A 27,578-nucleotide genomic window follows, 5' to 3' on the forward strand; every position below is an offset into this window, starting at 1 on the left:
ATTCCTGTGGAAGTCTCTACTGTGAAAGATTTTGAGTAGAGGTTTCTAAGGGTGCGTGAACATGGGACTAAACTTACCAAGAAATTCCCAGAGGCAGCAAGCAGCTAGTCAAAACCTGCTGGACGGTGGAGCTTTCAGAGCTTTCCAAATTGAGCGCCAGAATTTGATCGACCTCTTCTCTTCTCCATCCCTCCACCCATTCAGTGTGAAAAACTGGTGGTGTTGAAAATTTTCCACTGCTGTTCTTTTCCATTTAAAAATGAATTTCTAAAAATAAATAGTTTTGTTAACCTAATTGGTAATGTAATGAATGGAAACAGTCAAATTGAGCAGTTTCTGCTTGTAATAAACTTTTTCAGGTGTCTGTCTTTAGGAACCACACTTGCATGTATTATATATAGCCAAGCCGACTTTAATGTATTTTTAGGAACCATCAGTTGTACAATTTCAGGATGGTCCTCTGACCATTTAGTTTCTAAAAACGCACACACTAAAAGATACAAAGTTGCAGAGCGAAATGAAATGGAAGTGAACATCATAAGTGACACTTTTGGCACATTATAAAATTAGTATGATAACCATTAAAAGACATTTTAGGAAGTGTATGCTAATGGGTTGTATATCTTAAAATATTTTCAAAACACCTTTTTAAATTGTCTTAAAATATTATAATAAAATGATATCTTATTTGTTATATTTCTATTTCTGTTTATAGTTTTAATAATGAATTCCAATAAAAATGCTTAACAGTGGTCTAAGAATATTTTTAAGTATTCTAAATAAAAATTAAAGCTTTGAATTTGTTTAGATGTGATATTAAAAAATATTAAGTATGTTTTCTAGAATTTCCAACTTACCTACTTCTGACCATGTGTGGTAGTGATAACAGCTCTGAGTTTGCCCCAGGGGTCAGAATGGGCAGGTCAGAGTACTGATCACCTCCACCTGTTATTGATGCTCTTCATACCAAGTTCTGCATTGGATAGGGCAGATCTTGTAGGAAGACACAAGTCTGAGAAGCAGTTTTAATTTCTGTTAATGTCCCATGATGGTGTCTCCTGCCTGAAAGGAATGTTGATCCAAGATGGTGCTCACTTCCTTCAGGGAGCAACAAAAGGGGAGGACATTTCCTCATCTCACCCATCTTCTTCAGTCCCACTATTCTGGCTTCTAAAAGGGGCCACTTTTGCACCCGCTGCCATAGGCTCCTGGACGGGGTTCCTTCTCATTGTCCCAAGACCTGACGTGCAGCCACTCTTTTTTGCCAGATGAAAGAGGCATGCAGTCTTGTTAATCTGAATGCATACTGCAGTTGCTAATCCCTGAATCAAAAAGGCGTGTACTTACAAGGTGACTCTGGAGGAGGCCCAGGAGAGTGTATTGTCCCTCTGTCCCCCTGCTGGCCATGGGTCTCTCTCTGCCTTCAGAAAAGGAAGTGGAATTACCAGAGCAGTAGAAGGAAGCACAAGGGACGTGGGTGGCGCTGTGGGTAAAACCTCAGTGCCTAGGACTTGCCGATCGTATGGTCGGCGGTTCGAATCCCCGCAGCGGGGTGAGCTCCCGTCTTTCGGTCCCAGCTCCTGCCCACCTAGCAGTTCAAAAGCACTCTTAAGTGCAAGTAGATAAATAGGTACCGCTTTCTAGCGGGAAGGTAAACGGCGTTTCCGTGTGCTGCACTGGTGCTGGCTCACCAGAGCAGCTTCGTCACGCTGGCCACGTGACCCGGAAGTGTCTTCGGACGGCGCCGGCTCACGGCCTCTAGAGCGAGATGAGCACGCAACCCTAGAGTCGGACACGACTGGCCCGTACGGGCAGGGGTACCTTTACCTTTACCTTTACCTTAGAAGGAAGCACTCCCCACATCACGGGGGGGGGGGGAGTTGTTTGCCTTAGATGAGTGGGGGAAACCCATGACATCTAAATTCAGCAGGGCTGTTTATATATAAAATATTGTACCTAAAGAGTTATTAAGAGTGGCCGAGGGTTCTGTTAATAAATGCTCCAGTAGCTGTCCTAGTCATAGGGGCAGTGGTTCCCATGAGATCAAAGCATATATATATATGTTTTTTAAAAGATAAGAAATATGATGTCTTATTAACAAAATCACATGAGACTTTTGTCCTCTTCATCAGGGCAATAATGGCCATTTCCTTCTGGGCTAAAGGAATTGTCAGAGAGGTTCCAGCAACAGCAGAGGGTACAGATAATTTGCAGCCATTTCTGAGGCCAGCCATTGGATTTATGAAGAAACCAGCAAACATGAGTCTCAAATAGGCGGCAAACTGCAGAGTTTTGTGGCTCAATGAACTCAGTTGACATCTGATCATTGGGTGCTCAGGATTGTCCAGAAGGGGTAGTTTGACACCATGCCTCATGATTTGTGTGTTTTCTGCTGCAGATGGGGGTGATAGAGCCTGTTCTATCTGTGCAAGTCTTCTACGGATGCTACTTTGAATTTGTCATAGTAAAGCAAAACAAAACAAAACAGGGAATGGAGAGCTATTTTATTTTATATTTATTTTATATTAAAAACACATTTATTCAAAAGTTACACTTCACTGCCATAATACCACAGTATTATGTGTGTGTTTAGATATTTTAGTTGTTTTAGATCTAACACAAGTGAATTGCACGCAGTGGCACAAGTTCCTGCTGGAGACACTAAAAGACTATTTGGGAGAGTCTCTAGTGGGGTGACTATTTTGCTCAATCTTGCATACGTGTAACTGACTTGTTTTAAAGAGCATTTGATTTCTGACTGAGATACCATCTACTTCCACTCCTGCATTTAACTTCAGAGAAAGACACAGTGAAGGAACATTGCATTTTAATTTACCACTTCTCCAGCTCCTGGCATCTCTGCTTTACTTTGTTCTTTTCCCACTGATTTCATCTTCTTCTTTCCCCAAACTACTTTCAAACTAGGCTTTATTTCATCTTGGTCAAAGACCCAGTTTGGCACCTTCCCCACCTGCATTCAGTGGCACCCCTCTGGAGGCTTCACCTGGGGCAAAAAACCAGTCTTACTCCCCCTTAGCTACGGTAAACACCAATAATCTCTTATGGTAAACACCAATAATCTCCACGCATCTCTCCATCCCTTTAGTTTGTTTTAAGGCAAATCTCTTACTCAGGTGGGGAAAATGTCTTCTTAGCACACTGCATGCTACTTCTGTTTCTTAAAAACTCCCAAGTCCTAAACTCCACCCCTTGCTTTAATAATAGCTGCAGCAACACAGGAAGCAGCTGGATTGCTTCTGAGCCAAGCTAAGCAGGCCAAGGAGGCTCTGCATTGCACAGAAGGGGTTAGGAAGCTCTCAAGCAACGGGGTCCTTTGAATGTTTTGGATGCTGACAGAAAAGAGAAAAATGAGGACCACCTAGAACAGGGCTTCCACAGCTTTGGCTCCCCATGATGTTGTTGCTATGCACAAAGTTGCACAGGGCAGTTAACTTTGGAAACAACAACCCTGAAGCTCAAAACCTGTCACTCTTGAGAACCTGTCACCACTTCAGTCTGCTGCCTGAGCCCTCTGTCTCACCTTATCTCATGGGCAAAAAGATTCCACCATTGGGTTGGACTAGATGACCCTTGTGGCCCCTTCCAACTCGACAATTCTATGATTCTGTGGTAGGGTGCCCTGCAGATACAGGAGCTGATCCAAAGACTCTGCACTCCCTACATGAAACTGCCTGAATGCTTAGATTATTTTATGAGATCCCTCTCTGTGTGCACCCATCTTCTGAATTTGGGCCAGTTGTGACCAGAAGATAGGTCCTCTTTGGTGGTGGCACTCTACCTGTGGCACCATCTCCCCAGAGAGTCTTCTATCTTTTCGGCACCAAGCAGATACCTTTTTTATTCACCCAGGTCCCTTGTTTATTTTATCTGCTTCTGTTGATAATTCCTACTACCTTTTCTTTGTTTGTTTGTTTGTTTGTTGTCTCCTGTTGCTTTAGTATGTTGTGATTTTGATATGTTGTGTGACTCTTTGAGAGTGTGCATTTGAGCTGAAAGGTGAAAGGTTAAATTTTATACATCAATAAATAAAATATGTTGCAGCCGTCTTGTGGAATCTGAGCGAGTCTACATCTGGTCAGGTGTCTAGATGGGGAGGCCACATGGAAACCTCATGTATGTCACCTTGAGCTCCACTGAAAAATATAGGAAATGTCATAAGTAGGATTGACTCCTTTTTTAAATATGCTTTTTATTGGAATGTCTATTTTTTTGTAAATTGACTTCAAATTAAATAGTTACATTGTTTCATGTACAGTGGTACCTTGGTTTACGACCTTAATCTGTTCCAGAAGTCCGTTCTTAAACCAAGGTGTGCTTTCCCATAGTAGCGGGGGACTCAATTTACACTCAACAGGAAGCGGAACATGTTCTGCTTCCAAGGCAAAGTTTACAAACCAAAACACCTACTTCCGGGTTTGCAGCATTCTTAATCCAAGTTGTTCATAAACTAAACTGTTCTTAAGCAAAGGTACCACTATATTGAATTCCCACCCCTGCCTCCACGGTGTTTTTATCCAAACCCTTTTCTACTGTGTTATTTATCAAACTCTTATCTATTACACAAATCCACCTGATAAAATAACTTCATCATTTTTCTTCCTCTTCTCATATCTCCAATCCTGCCTGCAATTTCATTTGATTGTAGTACTTTTTCAAAGAGTCCTAAAAAGGCCTCTAGTCTTCTATAAAAAGTTCATCATTTTGATCTCTTAATATTATTGTCAGCTTTGCCATTTCCGCATAGTTCATTACTTTTAAAAGCTATTCCTCCTTCATTGGAACCTTCTCTTCTTTCCATTCTGTGCATAAAAAATTGTAGCTGCTGTTGTCACATACATAAGTAGTTTGGTCATTTTCTTTGGAAAGTCCATCCCTATTATCCCTATATGAAAAACTTCAAGTCATTTGGGAATAGCCCATTTCAACACCTTCTTTATTTCACTATGTATCATTTACCAAAACCCTTTAGCTTTTTTTACATGTCAGGATTGACACTGCTCTCTATTTCCATACAGCCCACTCCCAGCCATCACTACTGCTGCTCCCCTACCCTCCAGCAGCAACAGCCTTGGTCTTGAATAGCAGCTGCTTCCCATTGCTTCCTGTCCTCTGGGAACCCAACTCCCAGTTGTCTATTCTCTCATTCTAGCACTTGTGTTGCCCCGACCCCATGAAAGAAGAGGCAGAACCCAAGAGAAGAGAGAGCATATTGGCCGGGAGGCAGCCATGTGAAACTTTGTGGGCATGAGCTATAACTGCTGCTGCTTCTTCTTTGTTTGCCCATGCTATACAGCCAGGCCTGCCTCTCACTGCCTAGTATGCATGTATGGCACGATGTTTGTTTATTCATTTCTCTCAAAACAAAAATTAAAAAACAGTTCTTCACCTTTCTGTCAACTGATGAGAAAACATATTGTTCCCGTCTGAACAGCTAATGCTTATGTCTGATAGAATGTGTAAAGCTTGTTATTTCCAGAAAACTTGGTTTCAAGTTTTTTTTCTTTCTCCCCTTTCCATACTTAATTGGCTCTGTCAGGGAGCCATCTGGTGGCTAGGATCCAAGTGCTTTTCTGGGTCAAGGAAATAGATTTATTTACTTCCAAATTTCTACCCTGCCAGCTACCCCATAAATGGGGTTTTCATGATGGCTTGCAATTTATGATAGTACAATAAGTGGCGTAGAATCAACTTCAACAAGGCAAATTAAGCACAACCTAAACAAAATGTAATAATAATAATAATAGATTTTATTTATATCCCGCCCTCCCCAGCCGAAGCCGGGCTCAGGGCGTATGTATTGGTAAGGCCCTCCACAAAATAAAATGACTTGTGTGGGTGGTCAGACTGGTATGTCTGGGTGGTCAGATTGGTAAAAATGTGGTTAGAAGTAGTAATGGGATTGGAACTGTGATTAACAGTTGACCCTTTAGCAGGGACTATATTTTGACATGAGCAAAAGCTGAGTCTGGTAACACAGGCTTTGCCTGCTGATGCACTCCTGTTAGCAACTAAGATGCAGGCAAAAGGCTCTTCAGCTGCCTCCTCCCCAGTGTGAGAGGAGGAGCTCCAACAGAGCCTGGTAGGAGGTTAAAGAATCCCGGTCTGGGGAAAAGGTGGGATATAAATAATAGTAATAAGCTCTTGCCCTGTGTTTCTGCTTGCACTGAGAAGAGCCAGGGAGACTGTTAGAACAGAGCCAAATGAGATGTTCCCAAATGAGATGGGGATCAAGTTGAATCTCTGGCCTGCCAGTTTTCTGTCTCTAGATTAGAACATCTGGGTTGCTTTCCTGCTTATAACAAAAAGTTGGGTGTTGGGCTGCTTTAATGTTTTAAAACCATTTCTTCCAGCAGTGGTGAATGTTGCCATTTGAACACTCAGTGCTGAAGTCCCATGATGTAGAGTGGCTCATGGAGTTTGATTCAGACCTGAATAAGGAGAACTCTGGTTAAATGATTCTGGCTCTGTAGGTTAAATGCAGCTTTGGAGCTAGTGCTGAACAACCTGGTAGGAACCTTAAAGCTGTCTAAAACCTCCACATTGATAAGCTGTTTATGCATACGGTAAAAAGGTAAAGGTACCCCTGCCCGTACGGGCCAGTCATGTCCGACTCTAGGGTTGTGCGCCCATCTCACTTAAGAGGCCGGGGGCCAGCGCTGTCCGGAGACACTTCCGGGTCACGTGGCCAGCGTGATGAAGCTGCTGTGGTGAGCCAGCACCAGCGCAGCACACGGAAACGCCGTTTACCTTCCCGCTAGAAAGCGGTACCTATTTATCTACTTGCACTTTAAGGGTGCTTTTGAACTGCTAGGTGGGCAGGAGCTGGGACCGAAAGACGGGAGCTCACCCCGCCGCGGGGATTCAAATCGCCGACCATGCGATCGGCAAGCCCTAGGCACTGAAGTTTTACCCACAGCGCCACCCACGTCCCCCTTATGCATACGGAGGTACAAGCTAATAGACCTTTTCCCCCAACCTTGACTTTCTCATGGCAACTCCATGTTACAGATTTGCACGGAAATACTGAAAGTCATGGGAGGAGGCCGTCTTATTCTCATGAACCTGCTCTCTGTCCCAAGTTGATGGCTACAGCAAAGCTAGCTGCAAATACGTCTTGATCTCAGAATTCTCTTGAAGCAATTCAGTATTGTTGAAACTGGCCTTCAGGGCATATGGTCTCCTTGATAAAGAAAGGGAAAAGCTGGGATGTGGACAGTTGTTTCAACAACTTTTAGTTTGTGGACAGCAAGCTACAGGACCTTCACAAGTTGAGATTCCTGCATTGCAGGGGGTTGGACCTCAGGGTCCCTTCCAGTTCTAAGATTCTATAGCAGTGTTTCTCAACCTTTTTCTGACCATGGCCCCTTCTGACCTTGTTTCCTTCCTGTGACCCCCCCTTTCCTACTGATAGAAAGGTAGCTATTTAAATGGTTTGTTTGTAAAGAGAACATTTTTTAAATAATTTTTATAATTTATACAAAATACAATTACATAAAAAATTATACCTTAGGTATTTCTCAATCAATCTGACCCTTGTTCTTGATGACTAGAAGCAAGCTTTTTATATATCCAATACTATTGCTTTGAGGGATGACCAAAGATCACCTCTGTCCATTACTTTAAGGCAGTTCCACGTTAGGCTGAGTAAATAATTCACACGACTGAAACCTGATTCTACCAAATACAAAGTAGGAAATGCCATGAAAAACAATTTTGCTTTATTCCAAAGCTGTGGAAACTTTTTAGATACTATACTCTTTATCCAAAAATGGTCTGTGGCAACATACCTCCTTTCTCAGTAATAGTTGCACGAAGAAACAGCACCCCACGCACCTTGCCCGTGACAAATGAGATGTGGACAGCTTCGTGCACACAGAGGTGGAGTGCAGAAGTGGGAGGGAGAAGGAAGCGGAAGCAAAGTTGCCACAGCGTGTGCGTGGTGATCCATCCACTGGGAAGCACAGTCACCTCTCTGTTCATTCTACTTCTCTGTTTTCTATTTTCTTCACTTCTCTTGGGTTTTTTTCTTTTCTGTTTTCTTGATCACTTCTGTGTTTTCTTTACTTCTTTCCGCTGTGGTCCCTAGACTCATGCCGTGGCCCCCATTTATGCAATTTTCACCTGTGCCCCCCTTGGAATATCCTGGGGGCCCCCGGTTGGGAAATACTGTTCTATAGGAATCAGTTCTTATTGTGAGGCCAACTATACTTGGCCCAGCTCACCAAGAAGGTAGAGAAAAAGGCCAAGACGTGGGGGTATCAGCCAGAGCCTGTATCAGTCAGAGGCCAAATAGCAGCTCAGGATGGTAATAAGCATGACAGATTACTTGGTCAAGCTTCCTGAAGTTGATAACAATAGTGATTATCAGTTGGAATAACTGCCCTTGGGGCCCCAAACCTGTCTAAAATTTAGTTTGAGGGGTTGAACATGGTGCCAGGCTCTGAATTTGGAAGCATAACTCTGCTATGTAAGCTGTTCGACTACCTATCTGTGTTTTGGAGATTCCATTTTGAAGAGACTGTTGGGAAAAGATGGCCTTCCTGCTTCCATATTTCCTGCAGGAAAATACGTCCATTTGAACATGCATTTGTCATTCTACAGTTAACAGTGCTGTGTGTGGATTTTGCCACCCAAATTGGGTCCTTTTTGTACTAGAACTCAAAAAGTAAGGTGTGAATTGACCCTGTATTTTATGCATAGCAGGCACTACATTTCTGGCTCTAGAAACTCTGTAGACTGTAGAAGAGATGGGCTTATCAGATGCAGCCAAGGGCTGAGCTGTTGATTTGTGTTTCTGTCTTATTTATATCCCACTTTCGTTCTAAGGACCTATTTATCCTTGCCAGAAACCTGTGAAGTTGGTTATTCTGAAAGACAGTGAGCTTCATAAGCTTGAACCAGTGCTATGAAATGTTAATTGTTACTTGAAGGCTGCAGAAATCCTGTGTGAATGTTCAAATAGGTTGCCTGCTCTGATCCTGCTGGAGCTTCTAAGCAGTCTGCAAGAAGACTTTCAGGGACAGAATGTTGTTATATTTGACCATCAAGACGATTAAGTGCATTCAGCATTCTTTTTACCCTAGAGTAAATCATATTGCTCTGAATTGCAGCAAGCTGCTGAAAGCAACAAAAATGCTTTTGTTTGCAAAGGATGTTCTGCACTTTGTTTATGGAAATAATACCATAGTGCCATGTGGTTCAATCTGGAGCTATGATCTTTATGAGTGTGTGTGTGTGTGTGTGTGTGTGTGTATTCTAGACTGGGTTTGGTCAAGGCTGTTAGGATGGCTAATATTATGCATTTGGGTTGTGTTCTGTATTTTGGAAGAAACAACTTTTCCCCAGTATGAAAAGACTTTTGTCACACATGATTTAAACCCACATGGCCTTATGAGCAACACCTGCTTTAACTACTGCCATTCAGCAAATATTTTTGATGGAGAAGTTGTGTGATGTTTTGTAGCTTGTCTTCCATAGTAAACAATTTAACTTTATAGATTACAGAGTGCTTCTGCCATCTTCAAGGTCTTTCTTCTTCCTGTTGTCCAGTGGTTTCAGATTTATTATTAATGTAGCAATTAATGACATGGTGCTAAATTACACACTGTGACTGCCTTTGTCTTTGGACAAAGCTTTACATGCCTCCTTGTCTCTTGTTTTTAGAAAGTCATCCTGAGTCACTTGTATACAAAATAACATGTTTGGTACTCTTGCACACCGCTCAACTTGTTGGCAATAGAACTGTAATGGCTGTAAATGAGTGGGGTGGCGTGCATTTGTTTCTCACTTTCTAAAGTGGGAAGCCATTTGTGCCAAATTAGTTGACAGATGCCTCATAAACTACTTGCATCAAATGAGCTTGGCATTTTTGACTTCCAGTCAACTTCTTGTCCAGAGGTTAATCATGATGGAAGAAGCTAAGCAGTAACGACTGACCTGCATGCACCTGCCAACAAAACAAAGCAAGGCATTTGGAGCTGCTCATACCTGGGAGAATCTCTGTCTAAAATTGGCAGGATTGCAATGAAACCACAGTGTGGCACTCTTTGGCCTTGTGCTGTTGTTAAAGCCTGTTGACAGAATATGATGCTATTGTTGCCTTCCTATAATTTGTAACTGTGACTGCTCTTTGTCTTTAAACTAGCACAGATTCCTTTTGGACATGGATTCAAGAAGCAAGTTTGTATCCTGGCCCTAGAGCCCCTAGCAATTTGACTCTGAGCAGTCCCCAGTATCAAGGGTGTGGAAATAAAAGGTACAACCTACAAACTAGGTCTCTTCAGACACCCTGATGGTCACGATACCAGATCCCATACACACAGCGATCACCCAAACCAGGGCTTTGTTTCTAGAAAACAAGGTGCTGGAACTTGTTGACCTTTTGCTAGGGGGAGCGCTCCCCAAAAGTTGTTGAGCCAAAAGAAATTCACCAACATTGCAGAGATAAAATTTTGCCAAACAAAATTCAGATACCTAGGGATACAAATAACCACAAACCTCCTCAACAAACTATACCTCCACAATTACAAGCCCCTGTGGTGACAAATCAACTAAGACGTGAGGAAATGGAACAACACCAACTTCACCCTCTCAGACAAAATTAACCTACTTATTCCAAACCTTCCCAATTTGGATTCCCCAAACCCAACTCTGGGAATGGCAGAAAAACTACACTCGTTTAGTTTCTCACACAAAAAGCCAAGAATAAGCCCCAAAGGAGGATGGGGAATCCCTAACATAGAATCATATTGCATTGCCAAACATGTGTGCCACATAATCCCATACATTCCCGAAGATGAGACAAAACAATGGGTCCACTTAGAGAGAGACACAATCGAAAACACCCCCCACAACAGCATACCCATTTCTCCAAAACAAACTAAAGAAAATCCCCACAACACTAAACAGGTTCACACAATCGGAAAAAGTAGGCAAACTGTCCCCAGCCCCACTAGCCTCCTGGCTCATAACCCACTACAGTGGTACCTTTGTTTGCAACCGCTTTGGATTACAACCATTTTGGATTACAACCACATCAAACTCGGGAGTGCGTGTCCCTATTTTTGGATTACAACGCATTTTTTTGGATTACAACCAATTTTGGGGGGGATGCCCCATTGGCGAAAGCATGCCTTGGGTTACAACCTGTTTTGGTTTACAACTGGACCTCTGGAATGGATTGTGGTTGTAAACCAAGGTACCACTGTATTCCAACACACAGCATAAAACTTCCAGATAAAAACCTGGCAGGCCAAAGGCCTATGCTGTCTAAAATACTTCCACAAAAACAACAAACCCATACCAACACAAGAAATACAAAACAAACTAGGTGATACCCAAATACGCTGGCTAACACATCACCAACTACACACCCTCCTTAAACAATCCAGCAGTAAAATCATCAGCCACTAGAGGGCCCTTGACCACCTTCGAAAACCTTCTCCTGACAGCAGAGGGACACGGCAAAGGGATGGTATCCACAATATACAAAGTAGTGCTCCAAACTCCTACAAACCCTCTTGTCGCAATCAAAGAACAATGGGAGCAAGGCATAGGCTATGAAATTAACCCCACCCAATGGACTGGAATGTGAAATTAACCCCACCCAATGGACTGGAACCTCCCTTTAAATCCATCTCAGACAAAAGAAGGGAACTCAGTCTGAAATTCACCTATGGATGGTACCTAACACCACAGAAACTGGCACTAATATGCCCAGGAACCTCACCAAAATGTTGAAGAGGCTGCACTTCCACAGGCACATATCTCCACATGTGGTGGGAATGCCCCAAAATCCAACCCTTCTGGACATCAGTCCTACAAGAGATATGCAAAATAACTAAACAGGTATTTGAATTCACCCCAGAACTGGCCGTACTGAGTATTTTCCAGTATAATGACCACTCACATTATAAAGAGCTTATAACCCACCTACTCTCAGCAGCCAGAAGCATCGTAGCCAGACACTGGAGAGACCTCTCAGGAGTAAACATGAACTAATGGTACCAAATGGCTCCCCTTTATCATATACACAGCACAACAAGACAACAGGAACCCACCGACAGCATACGAATCAGTCTGGCTTACTTGGCCCAACAAGCCCTCCCCCCACATCCCAAATGCTAACAAACCTCGGGGCAGACAACTATCCACACCCTGAGCTCCCCCATTCCCTCTCACTACCAAGAAATAAGTGAACAGAAGAACTTACCTAGTTGACACTGACACAAAACCCCACACGTATACTATATAAAAGAATAGAAGTTTCACCCCCTCCTCTACCCCCTTCATCCCCAACCTTATACTGTACACAACACTAGTGTTTAATATCAAATGTAACTGATCTGTAGAAAAGACTTTACAACCTGAAAAAAGAGACATTGTACATACTTTTGTAAACCAGGAAAATCTTTAATAAAAAAAATTTTTTTTAAAGAAGTAAGCTTTGTTGTTGTTTATTACAGAGAAAACAAGACATGCAAACAGAAAGAGTTTGAGAAAAGTAAAATACTTTGAGCAGCGAGTCAGAAAACCCTAACTAGGGCAAATCCTTATTTGGAGTGTAATTAGACATGACAAAGGAAGCATTATATTGACAAATGCATGGTTCTAACAGGGTTGGGAAACTTGTTTTCCCTGAAATGTTGATGGGATAGTAGGGACACATGAAAGATGATTTCTTATACACTCTGCTGTCAATAAAGTTGAAACCATGTAGCATCTAGGTGAGGTAAGATTAAGGTAAAGGATCCTTGGATGGTTAAGTCCAGTCGAATTTGACTGTAGGGTGCAGTCATCTTCGCTTTCAGGCCAAGGGAGCCAGCGTTTATCTGCAGACAGCTTTTCCGTGTCATGTGGCCAGACTAAACCGTTTCTGGTGCACAGAGGACCGTGACAAGTGCCAGAGAGCACGGAAATGCCATTTACCTTCCTTCTGCAGCGGTACCTGTTTATCTACTCGCGCTGGTATGCTTTTGAGCTGCTAGGTTGGCAGGAGCTGGAAGAAAGCAACTGGAACCCACCCGTTACTTGGATTCAAACTTCCAGCCTTACAACTGGCAAGCCTGAGAGACTCAGGTTTAGACCATAGCGCCACCCACGTCCTGATGTAACATCTAGGTTGTCCTTAGCCTGACAGTCTTGCTCTGCGAGGCACAAAGGAGTTGGGACAACCTTGTTTTAATCAGTTGAGAAGTTTTCATGTTGAGCAGAGAAATTCTGAACGCTTGAAGAAAAAGGTCTTTCCCTAGATTTTTACCCTTTATTAGAACATAAAATTTATTATGTGTATACACGTCCTCCTACAGTGTCTTGCATGGCTTTTGACAGTGGAACGTACTCCCTCAGAAGATGGTGGACTCCTTCATTGAAGGTTTTTAAGCAGAGGTTGGATGACCATCTGCCATAAATGCTGTAGCCAAAGATTCCTGCATACAGGGGTTTGGAATAGATTACCCTTGGGGTACCTTCCATCTCTACAATTCTATTATTCTGTGTGGAATTTAGCACTTAAAACCACATTGTTTGATTAATAAATGCACCCTAACCCACTGGATTTTATTCAATCAGTAATTACAGACGCAAACAGGAGTTAATAAGTATTAACAGGTATACCAGAAGCAGATAACAGAAGCCATCAAAATGGTAGTAAACTCACAAATATTATGTTTGGATTTAGAAATGGTATCTAGACATTGGCCATTAGCATTTCCAAAATGGACTAGCAGCAAAGTCAGGATATTACCCTGACTTCAGAAACCTAAATTCTTATTTTTTTAATGGAGCATCATCGTAATAAACGATACTAGAATTATATTTGCCTAATAATTTTCTCACTGTGTTCATATTAAATATTAATTAACTTTATAGATGCTACTTTAAAGGACTAGAACAAGGCTCGCCACTATGGTGCCCTCCAGATGTTGCTGAACTACAGCTTCCATAATCCCTGGTTATTTGCCATGCTTGCTGGGACTGTTGAGAGTTGGAGCCCAAAAACATCTGGAGGACATCATGTTGGCTTTGCTTTCTCTAGACCAGCGGTTCTCAACCTGTGGGTCCCCAGATGTTGTTGGACTACAACTCCCATCCCTGAGCTCTGGCCTTGCTAGCTAGGGGTGATGGGAGTTGTAGTTCAACAATAGCTGGGAACCCACAGGTTGAGAAAGGCTGCTCTAAACTAAGGGATAGTGTCAATAGAAAAGGAATAAGAAAAGCCCTGATACATCAGACCAAAACTGTTTAGTTCTGCATCCTATTTCCCACACTAGTGAATTAGATGCCTCTGAGAAGCCCATAAGCAGAACATGACTGCAGTAGCTAATGCCTGCTGTAGCTCCCTAGCAGCTAGTATTCAAAGGTATCTTGCCTCTGGTATTGGATGCAGCATATAACCATTGTGAATAGTAGTGGTTGATGGCATTATCTTTCATGTATTTGTCTAATCTCCTTTTCAAGCTAAATTGAATCTTGTGGCAGCAGTTTCTATAGTTTTTATCTATGCATTCTGGGAAGTGATGCATTCTTTATCATGAATCTCCCAGCATTTGGGTTGCCATATTTCAAAAAGTAAAAACCAGGACACCCTGCAAGTGTCCTTTCGGAAATCCCAGTAATATGGCAGCCCTATTCATTCACCCCCGATAGGGACCCAAGGTGGCTTACAGATAAAATACAGCTAAAAACATGAGTTGGGGGGGAACAATAATTAAAGAACAATTAAACATTAATGAAATACAACTATATAAAATACATCACACCCACACACCCCTGTTAGAAACATCCAGATAATTACCATAAAACAGCATGGCATTAGCTCTTTCATTAAAAGCACTCAGATCCCCAAAGCCTGTTGGAATAATTTCACCTGAACCTTAGAATGGAAGAACATTTTTTTAGGGTGCTAGGAGCTTTTTGTCTGGAAATGCTCTTTGTCATGAGGACTAAATGCTTCTCTAGTACTTTCAGCATTATTGAGATATTTTACTTACAAAAACGTGTGGTGTCCCTAGATTCAATGAAGGAAGGCCTTTCAGTGCCAGGGACATAATTTATATTTTTGCAAGTTTATGCTGAGCATTTGTGTGCTCTTTTCCTTGATAACTTTATAGCTCTGGCTGGTTCACCAACTGCAGCCTTTGCTGAACTAGGATAGTCTGGCCAAAGTTTTGTATGCTTTGATAGCCTCCTGAAATGACTGCTGCTGTCCATTCCATGTAGGGCTGCCCTTGAAGAAGGTCCAGAAACTGCAGCTTGTGCAGAGTGTTGCTGCTGGCGTGCTCATGGGTGGGGACTTAGGTGCACAGTCATAGAACACTGGTTTTGTGGGGTCTGCTCCAGCTGCCTGTAAATAACCAGGCCCAATTTAAGGTGGTTATGTTGATATAAACATCCCTGAACGACTTGGGACCCTATGTATCTGAGAGAATTCCTCTACCAACACCAATCTGTCTAGGTCAGTGTTTCCCAAAGTGGACAGCACAGCCCCCTGAGGGGTGCTGGAATGATGCAAGGGGGCGGTAGTAGCCTTGGGTGGAATTGAGGGGGCATTGAATAAAAATAAGTGGGCAGCGGAAGCAGAAAGAAAGAAGAAAATAAAAGAAAAATTTGAAAAATGGTTTGTACATGTTTAATCTGTTGGATAATGATGCTTTCCGCAAGGTCGGGTGCCGTTGCGGGACAGTGCCAGCACCTCCCCTGGATCTGCCAGTTGTGCTGGAGGTGAGGGGTTTTCCTGGGCTTCAACTAGGCTCAACTAGGCTCAGGAAATGGATCGCAGCTTGCTGACAAAATAGAGCCGGACATTAATTGATAGCACACCAGGTTCATTCTTTTCATTAGGATTATTAATATTATTCATAATTTTAATTTTAATTTTAATATCCTTAGTTATCTGAATTTTCTGTGTGTAATACGAATGTTACTGTGGTTGATTTTAATAAATAATTTTATAATGTTGAGCTTCGGGGTATCTTATTTACAACAACATATTTCTTTACTAGGTTATAGGATGTAGGTAGAAATATAGATAAATAAAAGAATGCAAATTTGTCACTGTTTGTTCACTTAAAGAAGGTAGATTTTGGGGGGGGAGGTGCTGAGTATCCCCCCCCCCCGAAAAGTGGGCAGTAAGCCAAATAGGATTGGGAATCTCAGGCCTAGGTCTTTATATTAGGAGAGGAGCCCTACTTACTGTATCCCATGGCAAATGTTGCTCACTGTGTGGGGACATGAAAGGATGAGATAATAATTATAATTAGAGTTATAATACTTTTTATTTATATGCCGCGCATCTAACTGGGTTCCTCCAGCCACTCTGGGCAGCTTCCAACTAATTAAAACACAATACTACATCAAATTTTAAAAACTTCATTGATCTTCCGAAACGTTTGACTTCCAAAGCGCGGCTTCTCATTGCCTGCAGGAAGCTCCTGCAGCCAATCAGAAGCTGTGGAAGCCCCATCAGACGTTCGGCTTCTGAAAGAATGTTCAAAAACTCACTTCGGGAGCCGAGGTACGACTGTACAAACACGTGAATCAATCAAACAACGTCTGGGTCAGGACCACGTTCTGACTTCTGACTGTAGCTCCGGATGAATGTGGGGCAATTTGTACATGTCCCGCGGTGTGCTGGCAGTGTGCTGACATCACTATTACAGAAAAGGATAAAAATACAACCATCATTAGATCAAATGTATTGACAAATGGTTGGACCACCATAAGCTCATTCTTCTACATAATGTGACACCCTATAAAACATCTAAGCAAACTTTTTTGAAATAATACATCCAGCTTATAATGTTTTTTGATGAGGGGTACATAATTAATTCAATAGGGTTTTTGTTGATTGATAGGTTTCAAAAATATTATTTTTGATATGTTTCAAAAATGTCATTTAAAAATGCCAGAAGATAATTCTGGCTCTGCAGGAGTCACAGAGGGGACAAACCTCTTTTACACTAAAGCAGTGGTTCTCCAAGGGTGTGGTGCACCACACAGATGTGCTAGGAGAGGATGACAAGTTCGGTAGGGAAATTCAAGGACAATCAAAGAAACATTTAAGCATTTTAGTGAAGCTCCGTATAGTATAGTATCTGTCCATGTTTACATTTTCCCTGCTCCAGATTCTCTCTTCCACAGTTTGTGGAATGGTGGACAACAGGGGTGCCTACTTGTCCCCCACATTGAGGGGGCCCAGCATCACGTGTTGTGTCCTGCCCCACCTGTTGCACCAGTGCTTCTCTGGCGGTGCAGGAGTTTAGGGAGCATGGAGGGGGATCTCCCTCCCTGCGTGTTCTGCCCAGCACACGCAAGTGCTCACCTGACGGCAGTGGGGAATGGCAGCCCCCTCAATATTGGGGGGGGGGGGCTTGGCCCTCTGCCCACAAATATTGAGGGGGCTGAAGCCCCTTCCGCCCCCTATAGTTGGCACCCCTGGTGGACAGCGAAAAGATCAACTGCCCTTTCTTGCTGCTGTTTTTCTGCTCCTTATCACACCATTGGATGAAGTTAATTATGTTTTTGCATATAACTTGTAGTGGTAATTGAGTGTCGATAAACAGGGCTCTCTGCAGGGCTTTTATCATGGCCCGGAGAGATTGATTTTTTGCTTGTTATCTGCATTCCAACTTTACCCATCAAAGTAATGAACTTGCAAGTAGATCAGAGTGCTTTGGTTGTTGCTTTAATGTACAGGTGGCATTTCTGAGCTGTTTTCGTTTTCAGAATTCCTAAGGTTTTTGGTCTTAAGAGTTTAGAATTTCATTGAAAAGATCCTATATAAGAGCACAACACTCTTCATAGCTGCAGAAAGCACCCCACTGAGGTTCAGACTTGATGCAACTTGAGGAGAAGGTGTTTGAACCCTTTCACTGATTTATATCCACATCTTTTACCCACTACCATGCTGCTATTAGGTGCAACAGGAGGTGGATTTTAATGTGCACCTTCTTCTGGAGTGCTATTTTGAGGCTGCTAATAAATTTAAATAAAGGATTTGGGGGAGATGTCCCTAATCCCAGATTTCCTGTGAAGCTTTTGTTTAACCCTTAGTTCCTCACTGGCAGTGTTGCATTGCAAGTCCTTGGACATCTGGAAAAGTCCTTGTCTTTCCCATACCCCAGTGCCATCTTGTGCTATAAATGTGAATTGCAGCCATTTAGAAATCTCTCTTTTACAGAACTAGATTCAGTCTATCTAATGAGAAGGCTGGCTGGAATTTTTATTGATTTGCAATGGATAACCTTCCTTGTAGTATATTTTGGGGTATGCGTTCATGACTGCATGCATGTAATTGCCCTCCTTTTTTAAAAAAATAAATCTCTGATATGGAACCATCCAAATGAATGGACATACATTGTTCAATTGGACCTGTAACCCAACCCCCAGAAGAGAGAAGGATGGCATGTTGTGGTCCAAGAAGGTAGTCCAAAAAAAGTGTCTTTATAAAGTCCTCTTACCCAGTTCCTTCAGAAAATTCTTGGCAGTGAATTATAATTGTGGTGGAATCCAAGTTGACAGCTTGATTTAAAGCTTTCCATATTACCCAGGTTAATAACTACTGTTCTTTACTTGTAAAATGGGAATGAAATGGATAGTAGGTTTCCAACTATTGCCGCTATGATTTCAAAACTTGTGGCTTGTATGTTAACCCTTACTTTCATGTAAATGGTTTCTAGGACTGTGCCTCTGTACCATAAATGTGCACAAAGACAACCAGTGGGCTGTATCCATCAGTTATTTGCTTGTTTGTTTGACAAATACCGCCCTTCATCATAAGATCTCAGGGTGGATCACAAGATAAATATGCAAGGTAAAAGCACAAATAAATAGGTCGAATTAAAGCAACAACGCAATAACCCACCCACAAACACGTTTAAAAGGCTGTGGAATATTAAACAGCCAAAGGCCTGGTTGAAGAGGAACGTTTTTGCCTGACACCTAAAGATATATAATGAAGGCACCAGGTGAACCTCCCTGGGGAGAGCATTCCACAAATGGAGCCACTGCAGAAAAGGCTTGTTCTTGCGTTGCCATCCTTTGGACCTCACATGGAGGAGGAACATGAAGAATGGTGTCAGATGATGAACGCAGATGATTTATATAGGGAGAAGCAGTCCTTGAGGTATTACGATCCTGTACAATTTAAAGCTTTATAGATCAAAAACAGCATTTTGAATTGGGACCAGAAACTAATTGGCAACCAATGCAGTCGGGCCAGGATATGTGTAATATGCTCAATCTGTCTTGTTCTGGTGAGCAACCTGGCCACCAAATTCTGCACCAGCTGAAGCTTCCAAACGATCTTTAGAGGCAGCCCTACATACAACACATTGCATTAATCCAGTCTAGACGTTACCAGAGCATAGACAACAGAAGTTAGACTATCCCTGTCCTGATAGGGGCGCAGTTGTGCCACCAGCTGAAGCTGGTGGAAGGCACTCTGTGCCCCCTGAGGCCATCAGAGCTTCAAGGAACAACAAAGGGTCCAGGAGTACCCCCAGGCTACATGCCTGCTCCTTCACAGAGAGTGTAACCCCATCAAGAGCAGGCAATCTCCCACCCATCCGATCCACTAACAGTGCCTCAGTCTTAGCTGGATTGAGCTTCAGTTTGTTGGCTCTCATCCAGTCCATTACTGAGGCAATTCAGTGATCCAGCACACTCACTGCCTCACCTGCAGATGGAAAGGAGAAGTAGAATCATAGAATCATAGAGTTGGAAGAGACCACAAGGGCCATCGAGTCCAACCCCCTGCCAAGCAGGAAACACCATCAGAGCACTCCTGACATATGGTTGTCAAGCCTCTGCTTAAAGACCTCCAAAGAAGGAGACTCCACCACACTCCTTGGCAGCAAATTCCACTGTCGAACAGCTCTTACTGTCAGGAAGTTCTTCCTAATGTTTAGGTGGAATCTTCTTTCTTGTAGTTTGGATCCATTGCTCCGTGTCCGCTTCTCTGGAGCAGCAGAAAACAACCTTTCTCCCTCCTCTATGTGACATCCTTTGATATATTTGAACATGGCTATCATATCACCCCTTAACCTCCTCTTCTCCAGGCTAAACATGCCCAGCTCCCTTAGCCGTTCCTCATAAGGCATCGTTTCCAGGCCTTTGACCATTTTCATAGAATCATAGAATCATAGAGCTGGAAGAGACCACAAGGGCCATCGAGTCCAACCCCCTGCCAAGCAGGAAACACCATCAGAGCACTCCTGACATATGGTTGTCAAGCCTCTGCTTAAAGACCTCCAAAGAAGGAGACTCCACCACACTCCTTGGCAGCAAATTCCACTGTCGAACAGCTCTTACTGTCAGGAAGTTCTTCCTAATGTTTAGGTGGAATCTTCTTTCTTGTAGTTTGGATCCATTGCTCCGTGTCCACTTCTCTGGAGCAGCAGAAAACAACCTTTCTCCCTCCTCTATGTGACATCCTTTTATATATTTGAACATGGCTATCATATCACCCCTTAACCTCCTCTTCTCCAGGCTAAACATGCCCAGCTCCCTTAGCCGTTCCTCATAAGGCATCGTTTCCAGGCCTTTGACCATTTTGGTTGCCCTCCTCTGGACACGTTCCAGTTTGTCAGTGTCCTTCTTGAACTGTGGTGCCCAGAACTGGACACAGTACTCCAGGTGAGGTCTGACCAGGGCAGAATACAGTGGCACTATTACTTCCCTTGATCTAGATGCTATACTCCTATTGATGCAGCCCAGAATTGCATTGGCTTTTTTAGCTGCCGCGTCACACTGTTTGCTCATGTCAAGTTTGTGGTCAACCAAGACTCCTAGATCCTTTTCACATGTACTGCTCTCAAGCCAGGTGTCACCCATCTTGTATTTGTGCCTCTCATTTTTTTTGCCCAAGTGCAATACTTTACATTTCTCCCTGTTAAAATTCATCTTGTTTGTTTTGGCCCAGATCTCTAATCTGTCAAGGTCGTTTTGAAGTGTGATCCTGTCCTCTGGGGTGTTAGCCACCCCTCCCAGTTTGGTGTCATCTGCAAATTTGATCAGGATGCCCTTGAGTCCATCATCCAAGTCGTTGATAAAGATGTTGAATAAGACCGGGCCCAAGACAGAACCCTGTGGCACCCCACTAGTCACTCTTCTCCAGGATGAAGAGGAACCATTGATGAGCACCCTTTGGGTTCGGTCAGTCAGCCAGTTACAAATCCACTGAGTGGTAGCATAGTCAAGACCGCATTTTACCAGCTTCTTTACAAGAATATCATGGGGCACCTTGTCAAATGCCTTGCTGAAATCAAGGTAGGCTACATCCACTGCGTTCCCTTCATCTACCAGGCTTGTAATTCTGTCAAAAAACGAGATCAGGTTAGTCTGACATGACTTATTTTTCAGAAATCCATGCTGACTATTGGTGATCACAGCATTCCTTTCTAGGTGCTCACAGACTGTTTGCTTAATGATCTGCTCCAGAATCTTCCCTGGTATTGATGTCAGACTGACTGGGCGGTAATTATTTGGGTCCTCTCTTTTCCCCTTTTTGAAAATAGGGACAACATTTGCCCTCCTCCAGTCTGCCGGGACTTCGCCTGTTCTCCAGGAATTCTCAAAGATGACTGCCAGTGGTTCTGAGATCACATCTGCCAGTTCTTTTAATACTCTTGGATGCAGTTCATCTCGCCCTGGAGACTTGAATACATCTAAACTAGCCAAGTATTCTTGTACTATCTCCTTAGTTATTCTGGGCTGTGTTTCCTCTGCTGAATCATTTGCTCCAAATTCTTCAGGTCGGGCATTGTTTTCTTTATCAGCGAAGACTGAGGCAAAGAAGGCATTGAGGAGTTCAGCCCTTTCTGTGTCCCCTGTTTGCATTTCACCATCTTCTCCTCTGAGTGACCCCACTGTTTCTTTGTTCTTCCTTTTGCTACGAACATACCCATAAAAGCCTTTTTTGTTGCTTTTAACCTCTCTAGCAAGCCTGAGTTCATTCTGTGCTTTAGCTTTTCTGACTTTGTGTCTACACGTGCTGGCTATTTGTTTGAATTCCTCTTTGGTGGTTTCCCCCCTTTTCCATTTTTTGTACACATCCTTTTTTAATCTTAACTCAGTTAAAAGTTCTTTAGATAGCCACCCTGGCTTCTTTAGGCACCTTCCATGTTTCCATCTCATTGGTATTGCCTGACATTGTGCTTTTAGTATCTCCCTCTTAACAAACTCCCAGCCATCATGAACTCCCTTTCCTTTTAGTATTACTGTCCATGGGATCTCACCCAGCACTTCCCTAAGTTTTATGAAGTCGGCTTTCTTAAAGTCAAGAAATTGAGTCCTAGTATAGTAAACTTCAGAAGAGCATGATCACTCGCGCCTAATGATCCTTCCACTTCTACCCCACTAACCAGGTCATCCACATTGGTTAGGACCAGATCTAAAATGGCTGTTCCTCTTGTTGCTTCTCCCACTTTCTGGACAATGAAGTTGTCTGCAAGGCCAGTGAGGAATCTGTTTGACCTTATGCTCTTGGCTGAGTTTGACATCCAACAAATGTCCGGGTAATTGAAGTCCCCCATTACTACTATCTCCCTTCTTTTTGCATGCTTGGCCATCTGTTCCAGGAAGGCACCATCTATGTCCTCCGTTTGGCTTGGGGATCTATAGTAAACTTCCACAATGAGGTCACTGTTATTCTTCTCTCCCTTCATTTTGACCCAAATGCTCTCACTTTGGCTTTGAGGTTCTAAATCTTGGATCTCTTCACAGGTATACACATCCCTGACATATAACGCCACTCCTCCTCCTTTCTTGTCTGGTCTGTTTCTCTGAAATAGATTGTATCCCTCCATTATTACATTCCAATCGTGGGACTTATCCCACCAGGTTTCCGTGATGCCTATTATGTCATATTTAGTTTGCTGTACCAAGAGCTCAAGCTCATCTTGTTTATTTCCCATGCTTTGCGCATTAGTGTACAGACATTGAAGTCCATTAATCATTCCCCCGTGTCTCTTATTTAAGGATTTTTTCCTCCTGCCACTAGGTCTGCATGCTGTTTGCTCCATTTGGTCTATGACATTTGGATGATCATCTTCATCAATTGATAGACTCCTACCTTCAGGAGCACTGTCTCCCTCCCCCACATTAGTCAGTTTAAAGCCCTCCTTTTGGTTGCCCTCCTCTGGACACGTTCCAGTTTGTCGGTGTCCTTCTTGAACTGTGGTGCCCAGAACTGGACACAGTACTCCAGGTGAGGTCTGACCAGAGCAGAATACAGTGGCACTATTACTTCCCTTGATCTAGATGCTATACTCCTATTGATGAGGCCCAGAATTGCATTGGCTTTTTTAGCTGCCGCGTCACACTGTTGGCTCATGTCAAGTTTGTGGTCAAACTTGTAGATCCTTTTCACATGTACTGCTCTCAAGCCAGGTGTCACCCATCTTGCATTTGTAGAGCATAATGTCACCAGCATATTGCTGACAATGTACTCCAAACCTCTGGATGACTCCACTTAGCGTTTTCATGTAGATGTTAAATAGCGTAGGGGATAAAATTGAGCCCTCAGCAACTCCACATTGAAGCACTCCTCAAGAATCACGCTCTGGGAGTGACCATCCAAGTAGGAGCTGAACCACGGCAAAGCACTGCTACCTACCACTAAGACAGCTTATCCAGAAGGATACCATGGGATCAAAAACTGCTGAGAGGTCAAGGAGAAATAACAAGGACATATTTCTCCTGTCTCTCTCCTGAATATGGTCATTGTGCAGAGTGACCAAAGGAGTATCTGTGCCAAAAGTAGGCCTTCCTGCTAGTTTTTATCAGCCAAGATGGGCGAGGGTCCAGGGTGCAAGTAATTGCCCTGACCAATCCAAGCATCTTGTCTGCATCCTTGAGCCTCCAACTGAAATTCATCCAACACAATGGGACTACACTGTGCTCTGGACACCCCTTGAGATTCATCTGCTATCACAGCAGAGTCAAGTTCCTGGTGGATGCAAGCAATTTTATTCTCAAAATGCTTTGTAAACAAGTCACAGTGAGCTGCTGTCGTTTCTGCCACCTCCTTCGGGCCAAACTGTAACAGACCCTGCACTATCCAGATCAGCTCTGCTGAGCTGCGTAATGAGGATGCAATAGAGGCAGCAGAGTAAGGCTTCTTTTCAGCCTTTACTCACTGCCACTAGGCAGGCTTGATTATGCACCATCACCAGTGTTCGACTGCATTCAACCAGACTTTTCCTCCAGTTGCATTAGAGCCATCTCTAAGATTGTTTCCTCGCCCTCAGCTCTGGAGTATACCAGGGAGCGTAACTGGGATTTGTGATGTTGCCTCTCCCCTTGATTCTAACAGGAAGAAGAATGCACACAACAGCTCTGGCGCTTGGGGTCCATGCCTGCCCCAGTCCCCCCCCCTTTTTTTTTTTGCCTTTGCTGACATCGGAGGTTTCTGTGGTGGTGAGGAGCCTTAAGAGGTCTGATCTACATCTCTGAAGGGAGAGCTCTCTTTCTTTCTTTTTTTATTTCTTTTATTCAAAGTTATAACAAAACATATTTTCCAAAAACATATCCTTATTCCCCCCCATTTTTCCTCTCCCCACCCCCCACAGAACCCATCCCCCCATCCCACCCCCGACTTCCCTCAGTTCCAGTCTTTGTTTTCTCCAATAATGCTATTTTCTGCATGTTACAGAGTTGTATAGATCCTCCAACTGTTTAGCTAATTATTATCAGTAAAAAATTGTGGATGTTTATTCAAAACCTGCCAAGGAGTCCAGTTCACTTTGTTGCGTCTTCAAATACTTTGTGAAAGGTTCCCATTCATCCTTAAAGTCACAGTTATCCTTGTCCCGTAGCTTATGTGTCAATTTTGCATAATCCATCAATTTTTCTTGCCATGATTCTTTAGTTGGGATTTCTTCAGTCTTCCATCCTTTCCAAAACTTGTAGGTCCTTTTAGTCTGTTCTTATTTTTAATCCCATGACCATAGTCTTGTTTTCCAAGTCATAAATCCACAGGCAATTAAAGTTCCAATTCGCAAGCAGCTGAGGCTTTGATTTACCACTCTTATTTGGAGAGCTCTCCAATTTCTTTTTGGGGTACTTTAGAATACTTTAGGATACTTGGGAAGCTGTTCCAGGCTCTTTTCCACTTTTACTTTAGAGGTTGCCTCCAAATGTGCAAGAGTTCCCTGCAGGCTTCCTGTCTTCCCCCTTTCTTCTTTAGCTCCTCCAAATTTTTATAAAATTTGCTTAAACCTCCAGCTGTGTAGATTTCCACTTATATCTCATTGGGTAACTGGATACAGTTAAAGTTGCAAGCCATTAGAATGTGACAATTCAGTCAGATTTAGCTGTAGCAATTCTCCATAGCAATAAACAAAGTCGAGTCCCATTCACAAAAAGAATCCTTTGCAGAGCCTGTCCGCAAACATTGGAGACTGACTTCCTCTTTTATCTCCGGCTCACCAAATTGAAGTTTTATGGTCTAATTACGCCTTTAAATTGTTTTATTGGCATTTACCTCTAATTAGGAAGGTCTGCTGCTTCTTGGGTGTCGGAATGTAGCTTTGGCAGGGGCCGCGATGGTGCCTTGAAGCCTCCGCAAGCCTCTCCCCCTTTCCTCCCGTGTGCTAAACAGGCACTGGGGGGGGCGGGGGGCGAGAAATTTCACTCTGCAGGAACCCTTGGGTCCCCACACTCCTGTGGGAGTTTTTTGGGGGTGCGCTGAGCTCTGGCGCTGCCCTCAAAAGCCTTTCTGCCAGCTCCGTGTCGCAGCCGACACTTAGCACACCGACATTCCTTTCCGCAGCAGCCGGAAGTCCGGGAGAGCTCTCTTTCCACCTTGTGAGAGAGATCCAAAACACCCTTTGGCCCTAGGGACTCTTTAAGATTTTTGCTGAAGAGAGTTTCTAGCTCAGTGGATTAATAGGGAAGAGACAAGTTGCAAGATATTCTCTCTCTCTCTGTCTGAAAGTTCAAAAACTTGAGCAAATTTAATTTATCATTTAAGGACAGTTAAGAACAGTTTTCCTTAGCTGGTTTTGCTTGTTTGCTTAAAAAAGTAAGCCTTATAAAGCATTACTCACATGTAGGGAATGTCCCATGTTGTCGATGGAGTGGGGCTGTGCTTTTAGCCCCACAGGAAGGTTGTCGTCTTGGAAGTACTGTGTGTTACATGTAAATTGGCAAGAAATTGGTGGCCCAGCATATTAAAAGCAAACCTGGCACTGAGGATGGTAAAGGCATATACATAATATTACGAATTGCATGTAGCAAAGGTAAACCCTACCCAACAATAGCATCTGACTCCTTAAAGATTATCCACAAGGGAATGCAGCCCATGGTAGAAAAAAGGTTCCTCACTCCTGATATAGAGGCTAGAATAAGAATGTGTTTTAAGAAATTAGTGTTTTCTATAATCCCCTGCCCCCCTGCCAAAGTGACTATGGCACAAACCATCTGCTTCAGAGTTCCTGTCACTATTGTATGTCCATCTAGATACAGTGTTTTTTTTTGGGGGGGGGGGTAATCATAAAAAATGTTTCATTGTATTTCTGTTGCTAGCTTCATGTGTGCCAGTTATTCTGGGCCAGTGAGGGTAGTCACTTAAGATGTACCCTTACACAGCAAAAGTGGGCAACCTATGGCCCATAGACTGAAGAATTTGTTGATAACAGCTTTTATTTAGAACAATACTGTAGCAGCAAAAAGCACCCTGTTTGCAACCTTTTTAGTTCCAGAGAGTAGTTTAGAAGTTAAACAATACAAGTTTAAAGAAGCCAACATTTAAGTTCTGACTGTTGAGGGTTCACATCTTTCCTTTAAAAAATGATTCAAACATTTCAGCTAGCACAGAAACATTACTAAACCTGGGAATTCCCGTTTATTGAAAAAATACATTAGGTTTCACTGTACCATGCAGTGGCTGCTTCTTTAGCGGGGGAAGTTGGTTGCTGGATAGTTCCCCCACCCACAGTGGTTCTTGTTTTTTTGTAGCACTAGTTTGTCTTTCCTGGTGCTTGCACCTGCCTGCATTTTTCAGTGCTTCCAAATTCAAATATGACACTTTCAATTTTTAAGTTGACCAGCGCTGTGGCAGTATGCAATTGTAGCTCCAGTGAGACTGTTTGTATTTTTCCTTGTGCAGAATGATTGTCCAACTATTGAATAACCTTCAGAGGTGACATTTTCCCCAGTAAATTAAAAAATAAAAACCAGGAATCCTTGGTGAAAGTAGTCTTTCCCAAATTTACCGAGTAGTATTTGGATCAGACGCATCTAATCTAATACTCTGTCCTCACAGTCGCTAACCCAGTGCCTCTGCTCTCCAGCAACTAGAATTCAGGGGTATCCTGCCTGCAGCGCTGGAGGTAGTCTGCAGCCACGTCAGATGCCATAACTTATCGCCACAGCAGGGTCTTTTTCAGCAGGCTGGTAAGGCAGCTTATCAGTATTACCCTACATACTACTGAAGTAAGCTGAGGCTGAGCGAGTGGCTTACCTAACTCGCTCAGTGAGTTTATGGCTGGGATGAGTGTTGACTTCCTGGCTCATGCACAACTGTTTACCTATCTATCCTTCTCCCATTAAAACCC

General features: G+C 43.1%; 1 protein-coding gene and 1 long non-coding RNA gene across 3 annotated transcripts in view; one reads left to right on the forward strand and one right to left on the reverse strand.

The window, feature by feature from the left end:
- The window catches only part of MECP2 (methyl-CpG binding protein 2), a 94,903-nt gene that overhangs the window by 39,936 nt on the left and 27,389 nt on the right, over window positions 1-27,578 (forward strand). The window lies entirely within an intron of this gene.
- The window catches only part of LOC308466536, a 47,481-nt gene continuing 36,069 nt past the window's right edge, over window positions 16,167-27,578 (reverse strand). Inside the window, exon 3 of the long non-coding RNA XR_013980870.1 lies at window positions 16,167-16,670. This is a non-coding gene — a long non-coding RNA (uncharacterized lncRNA). The remainder of the gene's footprint in view (window positions 16,671-27,578) is intronic.

The sequence above is a fragment of the Podarcis pityusensis genome (assembly GCF_964106645.2).
Source record: "Podarcis pityusensis genome assembly, chromosome: 17".
In the NCBI taxonomy this organism is placed as follows: Eukaryota; Metazoa; Chordata; class Lepidosauria; order Squamata; family Lacertidae; genus Podarcis; species Podarcis pityusensis.